Genomic DNA, 15,362 nt, shown 5'->3' with positions numbered 1-15,362 from the left:
TGAAAACTTGGATAGAATTCATTCCTTCTTGCTGTTGAGCCTCAACCAGGTAAATTGTTTCTGTTACAGTTAGCCCAATAATGACCCAGTGTTTTATAAAGAGATAAAACCCATCTTCTTGGCTTGAAATTGAAAAAGGAAATTTTACAACCCATTCTTCAAGACAAAAAGAGATTCGTACTTTTCACGTGCAGTTGTGGCAGGCTGTGCCGGCATCAGGGGCTAATCATCCATCTTTTATCAGCCCCAGGAGACTCATTCTGGGCCTATAAGACTGGTGGGTTGACAGGCAGCTCAGAAAAAGAGGCACTTACAAGCAGCTCACATACAACCAAATGAAACATTTTTCTGATCTGAATGCAAGTCCACCAGGTTATTGTGAATAATTAAGTGAAAGAAAACAAAAAAGAAACACAAAACCAAAAAGAACCCGTGCTCCTTTCAGCGGTTATAGAGGATTGTATGACTGATAGCGATGTTTAGAAAGCATTGCATTGCACAGTTATGTGGGAGGCAATAAGGACAGCTAGTCTGATTCCTAGCATGGCTTCAACTAGAATATCTGAGAGTGTGTGGCATGTGTGGGTTTTGTTGTTGTTATATTTTTAATTAACAGGAACAAAGGGCTGTAGTGCTTCGTGCTGCTACTGGTTCTTTCTGTGCTACAGCTCAGTGTATGAATCCTGTCCTTCAGTCATCAGTGTGTTGGGGTATCCTTCAATGGGCAGACATTTCTGTAGATAGGGCTCTTAGAAACTTACAACCTAATGATGGAGGCAGGATATGAATACAACTAAAAATTGCAGAAAAATGCAAGTATACCAAAATACATAAAATATAAAGTGATATGAAAGTAGAAAGTTGAAATGGAGGATTCTAAATAGGATATTTTCTGTAAATTGAGATAACCTATGGGGAGGCAAAAAAAAAAAATCTTTCATTCCTTATTTTATAGTAAATTATAATTTTAACAATTGCAAGTAATACATATTCAGAGGGATACAGATAAATAAAGGCAGAGGGATACAGATAAATGAAAAGACAATAAAAGCCACCCCAAATTGTATCACACAGAAATATTATTGGTTAATATTTTGATAAATATTGGGTGGGCCAAAAGGTTCATTTGTTTTTTTCTGTGAGATGGCTCTAGTAGCACTTAGGTGTCTTTAACTTCATTTGAAACAATTTTGTTAGATTGTATGTGACAGCTGTCATATCAGCGTGCATTTAAAAAAAGACTTATCAGAATTGGTGAATTTTTTTTTTTTTTTGGCTACGTTGGGTCTTCGTTGCTGCGCACGGGCTTTCTCTAGTTGCAGCGAGCGGGGGCTACTCTTCATTGCGGTGCGCGGGCTTTTCATCGCGGTGGCTTCTCCTGCTGCGGAGCACGGGCTCTAGAGCACAGGCTCAGTAGTTGTGGTGCATGGGCTTAGTTGCTCCGCGGCATGTGGGATCTTCCTGGACCAGGGCTCAAACCTGTGTCCCCTGCATTGGCAGGTGGATTCTTAACCACTGCGCTACCAGAGAAGTCCTCACAATTGGTGAATTTTTGTGTAGCCATTTTAATATTGAAGATGGAAGAAAAAAAGCAACATTTTTGGCATATTATGCTTTATTATTTCAAGAAAGGTAAAAACGCAACTGAAACGCAAAAAAAAGATTTGTACAGTATGTGGAGAAGGTGTTGTGACTGATCGAACATGTCAAAAGTGGTTTGCGAAGTTTCTTGCTGGAGATTTCTCGCTGGACGATGCGCCACGGTCGGGTAGACCAGTGGAAGTTGATAGCGCTCAAATCGAGACATTAATTGAGAGCAATTTATGTTATACCACTCGGGAGATAGCTGACATACTCAGAATATGCAAATCAAGTGTTGAAAATCATTTGCACCAGCTTGGTTATGTGAATCGCTTTGATGTTTGGGTTCCATTCAAGTTAAGCGAAAAAAACCTTCTTGTCTGTATTTCTGCATGCAATTCTCTACTTAAATGTAATGAAAATTTTCCATTTTTAGAACAAATTGTGATGAGCTATGAAAAGTGGATACTGTACAACAATGTGGAATGGAAGAGATCGTGGGGCAAGTGCAATGAACCACCACCAACCACGCCAAAGGCCGGTCTTCATCCAAAGAAGCAGATGTTGTGTATATGATGGGATTGGAAGGGAGTCCTCTATTATGAGCTCCTTCTGGAAAACCAAACGATTAATTCCAACAAGTTCTGCTCCCAATTAGACCAACTGAAAGCAGCACTCGACTAAAAGCATCCAGAATTAGTTAACAGAAAACACATAATCTTCCATCAGGATAATGCAAGACCACATGTTTCTTTGATGACCAGGCAAAAACTGTTACAGCTTAGCTGGGAAATTCTGCTTCATACATCGTATTCATCAGACATTGCACCTTCGGATTTCCATTTATTTAGGACTTCACAAAATTCTATTAATGGGAAAAATTTCAATTCTGTAGAAGACTGTAAAAGGCACCTGGAACAGTTCTTTGCTCAAAAAGATAAAAAGTTTTGGGAAGATGGAATTATGAAGTTGCCTGAAAAATGGCAGAAGGTAGTGGAACAAAAGGTGAATACGTTGTTCAATAAAGTTCTTGGTGAAAATGAAAAATGTGTCTTTTATTTTTACTTAAAAACCGAAGGCACTTTTTGGCCAACCCAATATATTTCAGTATTATTTTAATGGCTATCTAGATTACTATAAAGTCCACCCATGTAGTATATTTTTACAAATTTAATTTAAATCTTTAGATGTTTTTGAGGAATTAATGAGTCAAAGGGGAAAGCATTTTAATACTCTTGATATGTGTTTTCAAACTGTCCTCCAGAAAAATGATACACTCTCTCCAGCATTGTGGTAGTACCATTGCCATTTTTTCCCTCCTTTCCAATTTAAAAAGAAAAAATGAGACCACATTTAGTTTTTACATGTATTCTAACGATTTTCTGGGGAACCTCACCAGCTTTCAATAAATACAGTTCAATGGATTGCACTAAATCTGGATTTCTTTGATTGTTCCATTGTGGCTTATACAAGGGTATGCTCTCCTGTTGCATTTCACACAGAGGGTGAAACTCTGAGACTACATCTTCCTCATTGTCTTAGTCCTTAGAAATGAATTCTGAGACAGAGATTTCTGTGCAGGAGATTTATGGGGGAGTGCTCTTGGGATCAATACCTCGTGGAGTTAGGGAAAGCACAACCGGGTAGAGGGAGAAATTGAACTGTGATGCAGTTGCAACAGAGACCTCAGCTGATCCCACAGATAGCCCTGGAGGTCAGATGGCCCCTCAGAGCTGTCCCAAATAGAGGCAGGGGACTGGGCCTTTGACCCCAGCATCAAGCAGTCATTGGATGCAGGCTGCCCTTGGGGAGGAAGTGTAACTTTAGGTGGAGCACCTTCCTTCGGTCAAGGGCAATTCCTAGAAAGGGATATGGCTGTGAGTTTTCAACAGCCAGCACTCCTGTGGCTGGTGGTGAATGAGGTCCTGAAGAGGGTGTCTGGGTGGCACATCACAGAATCCACTACAGCCCACGCTTGCACCTCTCAGATCCACTTGCTTCATATGGTAAGTAACTCTGCATCTGGGAACAGCATCTCCAGGATCCTGGTTGGCTCTTTTCCTGGAGAAACTTACAAGAGGAAGGTTAGTAGGATGAAAGCCCTTGCAGCTGAAGCTGATCTTGAGGCTACAACTGATACTCATCATGACTCCTCCTGTACCACTCATTCTTATCTTTTTTTTTTTTTTTTTTTTGCGGTACGCGGGCCTCTCACTGTTGTGGCCTCTCCCGTTGCGAAGCACAGGCTCCGGACGCGCAGGCTCAGCGGCCATGACTCACGGGCACAGCTGCTCCGCGGCATGTGGGATCTTCCCGGACCGGGGCACGAACCCGTGTCCCCTGCATCGGCAGGCGGACTCTCAACCACTGCGCCACCAGGGAAGCCCTACCACTCATTCTTGATTCCCCTCACTCTCAGCCAGCACCTTTACTGTAGGTGGCTTACCTGGTGCGGTGACAGAGAACTTTGTACTTGAGGGACCTAAGCTTTTGGTCACCATACCTTTCTCAGGTCATGGCTAAAACTGGTTAGCAGATGTACGAGGAGAAGCCCTACTGGATTATCTGATGTCAAACATTTTCTTCTGTCCCAGCTGCCCTTCGTCCTGCCAGTCAGATCAAATAAACCTGCCAATATCGTGTCTCTTCCTTGTCTCCTGCTTTCTGGCATGAGGAACCTGAAATGGCCAAACAGCAGTTACAGTTTCTAGTTTATGGGGCTCTATTGTGTCTCCTGGTGGAAGTGCTAACTCTCTGGAATCCAGGACCTCTAGATCCACACAGTCTCATTCTGTGGGGAAGAGAGCACTAATTTCCCAGGTGGACCACTGGAAGAGATGGTGAGCAGGGCCACTCCTTACACCTCTTGTATCCCGGACCCTTGTATTCTACCTAATGGGCACCGTGCATCTTGCAGTGGTTGTTGACTTAAGGTGTATAACGTGCTGGAGGTGGTACCCCCTCCTTGTACAATATCTCCACACTGGCACCTTGGTGGAGCATTCAAAAGGTCCCTCTGTCCTTCTGTAAGACTTGAAGCTTCTGGGGGCGTGCAGTATGTAATAGATCAGTGTCGGGAGCTCAGCTGAGTTGGGAAAGAGCTAAACTGTCAAGTGTCTGAGTAGCTGATTAATGAAATAAGCCAAAAATGACAGAGCTAAACTTTTAAGCGCTTATTGTAATGGTGTAAGCAAGAGGCTAAACCCAGAGAAAGCAGATTCCTCTGTTCCCTTTCCCCCATGGAATGATGAGTGGTGGATCCGTGCAGATGTGGGGGTCATCTCATTGTTGAGGGAGGCTTGAACAAAAGGCTATGATAGTTTTAGGATCCTGAGGTGGAGGGTGGGGTCAGAGGGAAGGGCTCGGAGGGAAAAAGTCCTGGGTACTGAGTTGGAATGGGAAAAGACATCTTCAAGGTCCACCCTCCTTACCCCCAGCCTGCCACTTCCCCCGCCAACCCGTCTTCTATTAGGAGGTCTCAGCAAAGCTGCCTAAAGAAGACTTCTGCCCAAGGCCTCAGATAAAGAGACTTAGGAATGAAGGTGCCTGGGCTAGGGATGTAAATATGTGGAGTATGACCAGCCAAAGGGGTCTGCATCCTTGACTGCATCTCCCTTCAGAGACTGCAATGCATTCACCGTGCACCAACTCTGGTGCAGGGAGGGCAGCTTTCTCTGTCAGGTAGAGCTTTTGTAACTGGGTCTGAAAAATCACCCATAGGTTTTTAACCAGAAGCCAGACTCCTCAATCAGTAAATCCCATGGTATGGTGCCTAATGCTTTGTTATAAAGTGGGACTCAGTCTGAGTTTTAGTGTGGGATTCCATGTTGGTGGATCAAACTTGGTAAGCCCCTGGACTGCTGCTAGATGCCATGTGGGCAGGAAAGGAAAACCCATAACCTGATGTGTGCATTGAGTCAACTTAAGGTGAGTTGCTGTTCTTTCCAGGGTGGAAAGTTCCAAATATATTCAACTTACTAAAAGTAAAAGGTTGGTTTCCTCAAGATATGGTGCCATACTGTGGCTCAGCATTGATTTCTGTGCTGGCCTAAAGGACATTTAGCAGTGGGAATAATTAGATCAGGCTTGGTGAGTGGAAACTAATGCTGGGCTCAAAGCCTCTCTCTGCCACCTGGTTACTCTTTCACGAGGTTATTGTGCCAGGCTTGCAATGGCTGACAGCAGAGGCTGGCTGACATCAACTGGCCAAGACATTCTGTCTACTAGTGCCTCTTGTGTGGTGGATATTCCCTAGTGGGCATTAACATGTGTTACTAAGATCTTTACATTTTGTGCCTATGCCCATAGATCTATCCATATGCTTTTTCTATAAGCCTCCTTACTGTCAAATTTCCAGTCTTTTTCCTGGCCTCTGACTAATCAGCCTAGCCATTCACTGATGCCCACAAAGGTTGTGTATGGTCTTACATTGGACCACTTCTCTTTCCATACAAAACAGACAGCCAGAGGCACTGTACCGGGCAGGTTTCAAGCCTTTCAAGGCCACCCTTGAGTGGTAGTAGTGCAGCAGCAGGAGCAGCTGCTTGCCGAGTCAGCCCAGCCATGAGCCAAACATGGCCCCTTTCCTCCTCTGCCAGCTGGTCTTAAGGAAGTCTCCTTGTCCCCCATGCACGGCCATAAGTTTCAGCAAGGAGAAGCACTGAAGCAACAGTGGTGATGACAAGGGACTCTGGGAGTCCTGCCTATCGGCTTACTTGGGCCCTTTTCTATTCATGCCCAGTCTCAGACATACCAACCACTATCTTATGATGGATTGCCTTGACCCTTATAATTTGGTGGATCTGATAGAACACATAATGGGAAGGTCCGGCTGCATGATCACTTGATGTCCTATAGTCACATGCTCTATCTCCACCAGGGCCCTGTAGCAAGCCAGGGGCTGTTTACTGAATGGTGTATAGTCCTCTGCTGAAGATGGCATAGCCTTGCTTCCAAAGCTAACGGGTCTATGTTGTGATTCTCCTATTCAGGCCTCCTATAAACTCCACATGGTACCTTTTCTCACCACTGATACTATTACAACTGCAGGTTCTACTACTTGAACCACAGCCTGGACCTGCTTAAGAGCCCTCTCCTGTTCTAGGCACCACTCAAACCTGATAGCATTCCATATAGATGGGTCAGAGTGAAGTGTGAAGTATTCTGTTCAACAGTTATTAGTTCCATGTATACTAGACTTAGAAAGTAAAAATAAATTAGGATATTATTGTTATTATTACACTTTTTGAATGTCTTATAAAAAATGGGGCAAACATAAAAATGTTATGGAGGAAATATCTCTTTAATCTACAATCATAAAACCAGCACGGTGCATTCTGCAAGTACTGCTGTGTAAACTGTCAGGGCAAAGGGAAGGAATTCCAGGGAACAGATCTTCTTTTAGGATGCTTTTCTATGATAGGTTTCTTTCTTTCTCTCTTTTTTTTTTTTTTTTTTTGCTGCACTGGGTCTTTGTTGCTGCGCGTGGACTTTCTCTAGTTGTGGTGAGCGGGGGCTACTCTCCGTTGCGGTGCAGGGGCTTCTCATTGTGGTGGCTTCTCTTGTTGCGGAGCGCGGGCTCTAGGCGTGTGGGCTTCAGTAGTTTTGGCACGTGGGCTCAGTAGTTGTGGCTCACAGGCTTAGTTGCTCCATGGCACGTGGGATCTTCCTGGATCAGGGATCGAACCTGTGTCCCCTGCACTGGCAGGCAGATTCTTAACCGCTGGACCACCAGGGAAGCCCCTATGATAGGTTTCTTTAAAAACATTCAAGAAATGTTTTACTTTCTCATCACCTAAAATAAAAATTAAAAAAAGACCCAAACACACAGAACCTTCAGCATTTCGAATGATAAAGCCACACAGGCATTTTCAAAATCCATTTTGTGTACATGTTTAGCCCCAGCATGTCTGCTTTGCCTTTTTAAATATTCGAGTGACAGTAATAAGAAAACAAAAGAACTTTGGGATTAGCATTTTAATGCTTCTCACAGGTGGAAAATACAATTACGTCTGGTTCTGAAGGAAATATTAAGTTGGATATATGGAGGCTGTGGCTAATAACCAGTCAGAGCAGCAATAAATCTATGTGTACATGTCTACGGTTTTCCTGCAAATTGGAACATGTTAGCTATCCCAAATTAGATCCAGTCACAGCCCAGGTGCAGGAGTCTGTAAGGGCATAAAGCATGTTCTGAGTTACCCTATTTAAGAAAACCGACAACTAATCTCATTTAATTCCTAAAACTTGTCTCTGTTCAGCAATTTCTTAATATGAGTTGCTGCACGATCAGCTCTTCTTTGTTAGAACAGCTTTAAAGAACACTCATACAAAGATATGTCTGGCTGAGTATGTTAGAAAAGTAGAGTGGTTAATTTGGAAACTTGTATAAAGATTTGACTAAATTAGAGAAATGAATAACTATTTTGAAGCTCAAATAATCCATTAATACATGTAATCCACTTATTTTTAAAAGCAGACAGGAAAAAGGCAAAGGGCTAAAAACAATGTTACGTTTATATCCTTTCAGACCTCTCTTGGAGTGCATATACATATTTGGATATGTACATATAGTTTTCCATAAACAGTGTGACGTGGTATCTAGGCTAGGGTCCTGGTGGGAAACATGGCACACTCAGGAGGAGTATGCTTGAAGAGCGTTTTGTGAAGAGGCCATAAACAAAGGTTTGGGAAGCTTTAAAGGAAACCAGGAAGGGATAGTGAAGCACCCAAGAGCCAGCAACCATAGGAAGCTATTACCCATATTAGGCCTGAAGGGGCAAAGAGAGGGAGCAGCAATGGGACCTGAGAAGAAGCTGTGGTTGTAGGGAGGAAGCTGTGACCTTCTGCTCCATGGAAGCTGCAGCCTTCAGGAGAGGAGAACAGCCAAGGCCAAAATGTAGCCCAGCAGAGAAGAAAAATAAATATCCTGATCTTTCTCTTCTCCCTCCACCTGATCTCCTGTTGGTGGCTTCCAATGACCAAACCCAATTAGAAGACATTGGGAAGGTTACCTGGTTGATGTAGTCCATAGAAGTTGGCTTCCCTGGGCACACAGCAGAGAGGAGAAGGGGCAAATAATGTCCAGCTCACAAGAAGAGTTTTCAATGACAATGAATACACATATATGTAGTCCTAGTTTTGCATGTTTCTGATAAGTACGATTTTCAGTTTCAACCGTCTTGTTAAATCACACCAGTCCCCTAACAACATGGTTCAAATTTCAGTTACCTTAAAATACAAACATGATTACTAGCTCTTTAGTCCACATATCACTCCGTAAATAACAGATGTTTGTCATGATCTGTGACCAATCATGTCACTTCTTTCAAAGCTTGTCAGTGACTGATCACTGCACGTTATTCAGTTCATACAGAGAGCAAAGCACGGTAGTTATGTTGTCTCCTACTGATGAACCCATGTGATATTTCGCAAAAATAGATAATTGAAAGTGGGAATTGTCTAACAAAAATAAAAGTGTAGCAAACAAACAGAGTAAAATTTGAATCAAACATAAATGGCTTTATAGAGGATATGAGAACATGGGGGTGTTGACACTGCCACCATTTGAGAAACTCCAGATATGAAGCTAGATGAACTTCTTGACATAAAAAAAGAAAGTGGCTGTGATGGAGAGGATGAAGATATTTCACATGAAGTGATAACAGCAAAAAACTTCACAGTAAAACAACTCTTGGAGATATTTCATGACATTGAAAGTACAAAGGGTAAAGTGTCAGAAGCTTATCTGAATTTAAGAAGTAGTATGAAAATTCACCAAAACATAGGAGAGGTGGCCACTCCATACTAAACAAGAAGACGGGAAACACTGTCCAAATTACTTTTAATAGATTTTTTTTACAAAGGACTAAAATTTTAATTCTTAATGTTTCTAATATTTTAAATTATAATGTACAATTAAGTAAATATTAATTTTACTATTTTTAAATTTCCCTATACACTTGTAACTAACACTAAGAGAATTTTTAATACTTGACAGATTTTTAAGGTCACAGAACAATCATATTTCCCCCTTTGATTTTTGACATTGCTTTGCACAGTTTGGGTTTGTATGTTCATTTTTAGGGTCCTGCACAACTATGCAAAGCAAGGACTGCCTGTATTGTGCTTTTCAATGAGTGATTAACATTCTATAATATGGATAAAACATTATTTAATGACCTATTAATGGAAATTGAGATTGATAACAATTTTTTCCCACTGGTATAAACAATGCTGCAGTAAATATTCTTATAACATCTTTTTTGAGTACCTGTACTCTTAGGATAAATTCTAAGAGTGAATGTTTACAGGGTCAAAGGCAGTGCACATTCACATTTTGATACATACGGCTGAACTGCCTTCCGGAAAGGCAGGCTGAGGGCCAGTTTACACTCCACCAACAATGCCTCAAAGTTCCCAATTCTCCATCCTGTTGCAAACAATAAGCATGTCTTATCATCACTGCCAGTTTGATATCTCACTGGTGTTTCAATTTGATTGCTAGGGAAGTTGAACATCTTTAAGAGATAAGGTTTTAAAAAGTTATCCGGAAAAAGAGTTCCGTAAAGACTACATTGAAAGTAGAGCAGTTACTTCCTCTAGGGACATAATGACATCTTTTTTTTAAAAATTTATTTATTTTTTTAACATCTTTATTGGGGTATAATTGCTTTACAATGGTGTGTTAGTTTCTGTTTTATAACAAAGTGAATCAGTTATACATATACATATGTTCCCATATCTCTTCCCTCCATAATGACATCTTAATCTATGAAAAACAGCAGCAGCCACTAGTCCAACTTTCTGGGCAGCAATTAAGAGTCTGGCTCATTTTAATTAATCAAGGTACAAACAAACAATGATTTGAAGAGAGAGTATATTAAAAAAATGGCAAGACTTCACAAACTGGTGGCTACAACTCTTACCTAGATGGCTTGTTTTAATTTTTTTAAATTTATTTTTTATTAAAATTTTTTTTTCTTAGAAAAGGTTTCCTTTTATTTGCTTAAGGAATACTACCCATTCCAGTTCTTATGAACGCTGGCCTGAACCTCAGATGCGTTTTGAAATTCAGTAGTCTTTAGGCAACAGAAATTTTTAAAATTAAGCCATTACAAACTGGAAGAAAATAAAGGCAATTTAACTGGTTTCTAGGTGGAAAAATGCATTCTAGCTATAAAGTAATAGGAGATTGTATAATATATGTGTACATATGTATACATATTCCTTACACACACATATATATAAGAAAATATATATCTATATATTAGACTACCTAAAAATTTAAAACTCATGTCAAAATATAAACAAAATTAAATAAATACATTTGTGATATTAACTCTTCGGTGTTTTTGTTGCAATATGATAGACAACAAATATGACAAAACGCTATTCTTATCGTATAACAAACCCATAAAAATCATGAAGAAAAATACTAAAATTTGAATTTAAAATATGCAAAAGACACACAAAGAAACATCAAGAAGGAACTATAAATGTCTGTGGTGTATTTTCCAAGAAATCTTTCCCAATATGATGTGGTGTCTGGTTTGTAAGGATCCACATGAGGACTCTCTCCCAGGTCTCTGCTTTTTCTGAGCAAATTTCTCTGTGAATTGTATACTGTCCTTGTGTCCTTGTTTTCAGTGATTACTGGGAAGGTCAAAAACCATCCTTAGCATGGGTAAAAGATCTTAATACCACACAGTTTGTATATCCCCGGTTTTCCTTTCTTTTCTTTTCACCAATTTTCTCACTTATTATTATTTTGATATATGGTTTTATTTTGTAAACTACCTCAAATACATTTGGAATGACACAGGTTTTAAGTAAATCATTACATTTTATAACTTCTGCACATATTGCATAGCAGCTCTCTGCAGTTTACCTTTGTAATTCTCTTGATTCTGTACACCTGAGTTGTAAACAGTCATAAAGAGCCAGCCTCACTCCCATTGTCCTACTGCTTCCCTTTCCTAGTCCAGCTTGGCGTTCAGAATGAAAACTCAGCTGTTCCTGTTTGGTGGCACCACCTGGTGGTCAGTTTGGGGGACTCTTTCGGCTATTCTGATTCTTCCTCACAAGTAGCAGGTGTCAGCTTCTAGGTGCCAGCACGAGTGCAGCTAATCCAGTCCTCCCACCAACTTTCTGGGCTGTGCATTATTATCTCCATTTACAGATGGGAAAACAAAGAGATAAAGTAACTTGTCCACAATCACAAACTGAAGAAAGGACAAAGCTAAGATTTGAATCCAAGTCAGCTAGTGTATTAGTTTTCTTCTATTACATAACAAATTATGACAAATTTAGGGACTTAAAACAACATCCACTTGTTAGCTCACCATTCTGTAGATCATAAATCTGGGGGGCTTGGATGGATGCTCTGCTTAGAGTCTCATAAGGCTGAAATCAAGATACCAACCAAGCTGGCCTCTTCTCTGAAAACCCTCTGAAATGCCTTGGAGAGGCATCTACCTTGAAGCTTCCCCAGGTTTTTGGAAGAAATCACTTCCTTGTGGTTATAGGAGTAAGGTCCCCATTTTCTTGCTCCCTGTTATAGATGGCTTATTTTTAAAGAAGGCCTTTGGGTCACACTTTGGTGTTTTAACTAAATATATTACACATTTTCACATTTAAATGAATACAATACACTGTCAGAGGTGAATATAAAACTCCTGTGTAAAACTCCTCTTTATCCTGGGTTAATTATTAACATCTTCTTTCCTGAACTGTCAAAATTAACCAGCCAATTTATAACTAATATCAGGCACATACCATTTTGGGGGGCAGGGGTAGGGCAAGGAATAGTGACTTTATTTGCAAAGTCTTCTCAGCAGACTGAGAAGATGGTGGACTAGTGTCCCAAAGAACCATCTTCCCTGAGTTAGAATTCAGGCTTCTTTTATACTAAAAGGGGAGGTGGTAAAGTCCTGGAGGGGATATGCTAATTTCTTCCTTCCTGCAGCCATTCACAGGTGAGCCTGGTCAGGATGTTTCCTGTGAGCCCAGCTAACGTAACGGATGAGTGCATGGTAAGTAACATTATGTGTCCCTCTTTCAGTCAGCTGAAGTTCAGGCCCTTGTTCTCTCCTGGTTTTAAGGAGGACTTGGTCTATGGGTTGGAAAGGATGTAAGGCTACTTCAATTGGATATAGGCAGACTATACTGTAATAAGCCTGTTGGTCTATTCCTTGCTCCAACTGCTAAACACTGGGGCAACTGGTGTCACTTCGGGGAATTTTGAAGGAAAGATCCTCAGGACAAGTGGTCCTGGCAGCTGCTAGCACCTTACCCCCAAAGTTCCCCAGCCAGGGCTGGCTGGCTATGAGCAGCAAGCCTCCTGGCTGACCTGGGAGCTGAGTCCAAGCTTGCACTGCTCACTGCATGACAGGCCAATAAATCGAGAGACAAGTTGTTCTAGCAAGGAATAGCGATTTTATTTGGAAAGCCAGCAGATGGAGAAGATGGTGGACTAGTGTCCCAAAGAACCAAGCTCTGAATATGGGGCTACAGAAAGGTTAAGACCAGGTGCCTGCCCTTAGCATTAACAATACCTGTTTAGTGAATACAATTTATATCTTGGACCTGTAAAAGAACTTTTACCTATGTGTCTCATTTAATCCTCACAATTCTGCAAGGTAGGCATTAACTCCACTGTTCAGATGAGGAGATCTGAGACTTAGAATTATTTTCCAGCCATTTTTTGACTCCACATTGCTACACCAAATTGTTTAAAAAATCCAGTTGAAGAAACAGCAGGAATGAAGAGTAACAGGAATTTTAGAGAAAAATTAAGTGTAAATCCATGTGGTCTTGATAGTAAGAAAATACAGTTTTCTTTGGGTTGAATACCCTGCAGTATTGTCAATTGGCTAGATCAATATTTATTTATCTATCTATCTATTTATTTATTGGCCAAAACTATCTATCTATCTATCTATCTATCTATCTATTTATTGGCTGAACCACACAGCATGCTGGATCTTAGTTCCCTGACCAGGGATTGAACCTGTGACCCCTGCAGTGGAAGAGTAGAGTCCTAACCACTGGACCACCAGGGAATTCCTGATAGATCAATGTTTATTATTATTATTATTTTTTATTGGGGTATAGTTGCTTTGCCATGTTGTATTAGTTTCTGCTGTACAATGTAGTGAATCAGCTACATGTATACATATATCCCTTCTTTTTTTGGAGTTCCTTCCTATTTAGGTCACCACAGAGCATTGAGTAGAGTTCTCTGTGCTGTACAGCAGATTCTCATTAGTTATCTATTTTATACACAGTAGTGTATATATGTCAATCCCAATCTCCCAATTCATCCCACCCCCCTTTCCCCCCTTGGTGTCCATATGTTTGTTCTCTATGTCTGTGTCTATTTCTGCTTTGCAAATAGGTTCATCTGTACCATTTTTCTGCATTCCACATATGTGTGTTAATATATTTTTGTTTTTCTCTTTCTGACTTACTTCACTCTGTATGACAGTCTCTAGGTCCATCCACGTCTCTACAAATGACCCAATTTCGTTCCTTTTTACGGCTGAGTAATATTCCATTGTGTATATGTACCACACCTTCTTTATCCATTCATCTGTTGATGGACATTTAGGTTGTTGCTATTTCCTGGCTATGGCAAATACTGCTGCAATGAAAATTGGGGTACATGTCTTTTTGAATTATGGTTTTCTCAGGGTATATGCCCAGTAGTGGGATTGCTGGGTCATATGGTAGTTCTATTTTTAGTTTTTTAAGGAACCTCCATACTGTTCTCCATAGTGGCTGTATCAATTTACGTTCCCACCAACAGTGCAAGAGGGTTCCCTTTTCTCCACACCATCTCCAGCATTTATTGTTTGTAGATTTTTTGGTGATGGTCACTCTGACCGGTGTGAGGTGATACCTCATTGTAGTTTTGATTTGCATTTGCTAATAATTGGTGATGTTGAGCATCTTTTCATGTGCCTCTTGGCCATCTGTATGTCTTCTTTGGAAAAATGTCTACTTAGGTCTTCTGCCCATTTTTTGATTGGGTGGTTAGCTTTTTGATATTGAGCTACATGAGATATTTGTATATTTTGGAGATTAATCCTTTGTCAGTTGCTTCATTTGCAAATATTTTCTCCCATTCTGAGGGTTGTCTTTTCCTCTTGTTTATGGTTTCCTTTGCTGTGCAGAAGCCTTTAAGTTTAATTAGGTCCCATTTGTTTATTTTTGTTTTTATTTTCATTACTCTAGGAGGTGGATGAAAAAAGAACTTGCTGGGATTTATGTCAAAGAGTGTTCTGCCTATGTTTTCCTCTAAGAGTTTTATAGTGTCTGGTCTTACATTTAGGTCTTTCATCCATTTTGAGTTTATTTCTGTGTATGAGGTTAGGGAGTGTTCTAATTTCATTCTTTTACATGTTGCTTTCCAGTTTTTCCAGTACCATTTATCGAAGAGGCTGTCTTTTCTCCATTGTATATTCTTGCCTCCTTTGTCATAGATTAGGTGACCATAGGTGCATGGGTTTATCTCTGGGCTTTCTGTCCTGTACCATTGATCTATATTTCTGTCTTTGTGCCAGTACCATACTGTCTTGATTACTGTGGCTTTGTAGTATAATCTGAAGTCAGGGAGCCTGATTCCTCCAGCTCCATTTTTCTTTCTCAAGTTTGCTTTGGCTATTCGGGGTCTTTTGTGTTTCCATACAAATTGTGAAATTTTTTGTTCTAATTCTGTGAAAAATGCCATTGGTAATTTGACAGGGATTGCATTGAATCTGTAGATTGCTTTGGGTAGT

General features: G+C 40.6%; 1 non-coding gene across 1 annotated transcript; it reads right to left on the bottom strand.

The window, feature by feature from the left end:
• Nucleotides 1–13,570: 13,570 nt before the first annotated feature.
• Nucleotides 13,571–13,643, bottom strand: TRNAG-UCC. Its single transcript has one exon. It is a non-coding gene; the product is annotated as a tRNA-Gly (tRNA).
• Nucleotides 13,644–15,362: the final 1,719 nt, after the last annotated feature.

Source organism: Monodon monoceros, unplaced genomic scaffold, assembly GCF_005190385.1.
Source record: "Monodon monoceros isolate NGI ecotype Baffin Bay Population unplaced genomic scaffold, NGI_Narwhal_1 Super_Scaffold_16, whole genome shotgun sequence".
Taxonomy (NCBI): domain Eukaryota; kingdom Metazoa; phylum Chordata; class Mammalia; order Artiodactyla; family Monodontidae; genus Monodon; species Monodon monoceros.
This window is presented reverse-complemented; position numbering and strand designations above follow the sequence as displayed.